We start from the raw sequence: 3,235 nt of genomic DNA, 5'->3' as shown, positions 1-3,235 counted from the left end.
ATTAGTGTTGTTCAATTAAAACAATAATGAGAAATTCAGCTTATAAAACTTTCATTAACGTAAAATTTCGAAATAAAAAAATAATTGCTTGGCCACTAAAAATCATATCACTAAATGACATTTGATAACCGAACGTGTAATTGCAACTTCTTTATTATTGTTCTAGGTTTCTTGAATAAGAACTTGAATTATTTATGAAGAATTATGGCGCACATACTTTGTATTGAAGTCTTTTAGTAAAATATCAAACGTTGACCGGTCCGAGGCGATACAAAGGTTGGGGACCACTGGTTTACATCACCTATTACAATATACAATATACAAAATAATATGAATACCAACTTATAACTTTACGTGATATCTGTGGATTGAGGTCTTATTGCTTTCTGGACGATATCAGAAGTAAAAACCTGTAACATATAAGAAATTAGTTAAACATAACTTAAACCAATACAGATTTGCATTATAACTCAACTGAGTGGAGATTTTGTGACACTAAGAAATTCGTCTTTTTGCGTATGGAAAGACAAAAATTATGTAGTATGTGTCTGAGCTTTATAACTATCTTTACACTTATGACTATCAAACGTAGACCATAAATATTAAAATGTTGAGGAAAAACTCAATTGTTTTGTTTCGTAAATACAGGGAAAACACTGCCAAGTTAACATTAGTTGTTTTATTTATACACTTAATATTGAGTTAATCACAAAAACTAACTAATTTCCATGAAAAAATAATCACGATTGCTTCACCTACAATAGAAATTTAATTCCATTTGTGAAAAAGAAGTGACCGCCTGCTGACAAAACATGGAAAGTCATATTTTAGAAAAAAGATAATGCCAAGCAACACTAAACTCAGTTTCCCTCTTTATCAGAGTCTAGCAGTAGATAATCAGAACCTACGTCCTCTTTGATCGACAAATCGCCCGATTCAACTGAATTCGTGGCCTGCCTGTCATGGTATTGTCTCTAATGACTGATGCTTGACTATATTCCTGACAGAAACTTCCGGAATTTTTCGGGGCACAACGGAGCTTTATGGCAAATGCCATCATCGGGCATTTTTGGGAGATTCTTGAAACTACATTGTAGCCTATTGTGTTTACGCACAGATGGCATGATTCACTTTGACCAAAAATTTGGCTTGGCACTCTCTTACTTCGATACCCTCAAATGTTAAAATTCCTTTCCAAGGTTTGGATCGTGTCTTAATTTATTCATACAGTATTTTCAAACATGTTTTTTGTTTTCTAAAAAAACAAATTATTCTTTATTCAGAAGACATTTTAGTTTAATTAAAGTTTTTATAACTTTTTAAACTAAATTTACAATCAATGAAAAAAAGTATAAAGTAAAGATAGTAAAAGGGTTGCCGTTGAGAACATATCACACAGGAACATTTCTCTTGATAAAAAAAAAGTGGATTTTTATTTTCTGTAATTTAAAAAGGATATGCATTTCAGATCTTATGTCCATCTTCAGTCATTTTTTATAATGGTAAAACTAAAAATATAATTATAGTGACTACTGAAATAACTAATTGTTAAAAATGTGGGGTAGAACAAGTAAAACTGCAAATCAGGTTTTTTTTCTATATCCATGCCTTATAGCTATGATCTCTAATTGTTTTAGTTCTTTTAATAGAATGAGGGTTCTATTTATCAGTTTTAAATACAATGATGTGTTCATCTACCAACAATTTCTTAAATTTATGTAAGTTGTGCAAAAACTTATTGTTTCAGGGGGTTAGTATACTTGATTATGGATAAGTGATATTTTCAAACATTTTTCTAGCAAAAAAATTATACAAGAATTATTTGATTAAATTATTTAAAAACAATACATATTAGTAATCATTATTATTAATTTCAAATAAATTTAAAATTCGTAAAATTTTAATTCTATTAATTGGTACCCACCTTTTGAATTGTTTAGTATTTATTTCACATCTACTTTTATAAATTTCAATTTGTATTTGAAACAAAACACTAAAGAATCATAATTAACTCCAGTAAATACATTAATCATGGAAAATAAAAACTAATATTTTCAATTGCCACAATGGATCTTCTTCTTCAGGTCCTGTGCATTCGAAAAACTGAATGTATTCATGATGTTTACAACAAGTGTTCTATGAGCATTCCAATTTGCTAATAGAAGACCTGAAGATCTGCTGTGGTGATTGAAAACATTAGTACTTATTTTCCACAAATAATGTATTTACTAGTTTTGATTATGGTTCTTTACTGTTTTGTTTCATATACTTACACTCCAGTCTAAAGGAATCTTGGAAAGTTAAACTTATTGTGTATTGATATAAAATGTGGAAAATAAATAAATAATTATTAGCTTTAATTTTTAAAAATCATTATATATTAAACTTACACATTTCTAAAATTTGCCATTTGATAAAATTCTTTTCGAAGCCATCTTTCTACTTGTAATGGATAAGGTGCTGTAACGGTTTCTTCTGCCAAATGCCGTAAACCTCGAACCCATTGTTCACATTCTTTACTAGTCACTACTAAATATTAAATATATGTTTTATAATATTTTAAATTACCATAATTTTATGTGGCTAACCTGCAGGTTATCCATATTTAAAAGTCAATTTTTCAACCAATTTTAACTTAAAATTACAAATTCATTGAACAGCTTTTCCTTTCTAAATTCATCAAGAGCATTTTTAGAAAATGTGAAAATTCCTTTGTGTGCTGCAGATGTATTCATCTGCCATTGTAGTCTTTCTTGAAACTTGCCAAATGCACATATACATTCATTGCCATAAATATTAGTGCACCAAGCATCAAATGAAATTCTATATGTATGAGTGTAATGGTGATATAAATAAGTGATTATAAAATGAAAGCAAAAGAATCATTTATTGCAGGAAAAACTATAAATGAAAAGAACTTGGGCCATCTCTAGTATAAATACAAGATGTGATATGGCCAGGCATGAAAGTATATAGTAGTCATATATGTCCTGTGGCATCTTGGTCCAGAGTTGCCACACACAGTCCTCTAGTTTGGCCAAGCTCCTAGACTGACCAACTTGGTATCCCAGGCAATCCCAGACATGTTTCAATGATGACAAATCGGGAACCTGGAAGGCCAGGGAAGTGTGACAATGTAGCTGAGGCAGTCCTGTGACACCCTTACTGTATGCGGACAAGCATTCTCTTGTTGAAAAATGATTCTTAGATACCCTGCCACAAAAGGCAACAAATG

The sequence above is a fragment of the Centruroides sculpturatus genome, unplaced genomic scaffold (genome assembly GCF_000671375.1).
Source record: "Centruroides sculpturatus isolate CEXI.00-Female unplaced genomic scaffold, Cexi_2.0 scaffold985, whole genome shotgun sequence".
In the NCBI taxonomy this organism is placed as follows: domain Eukaryota; kingdom Metazoa; phylum Arthropoda; class Arachnida; order Scorpiones; family Buthidae; genus Centruroides; species Centruroides sculpturatus.
Note: the sequence above shows the minus strand (reverse complement) of the source record.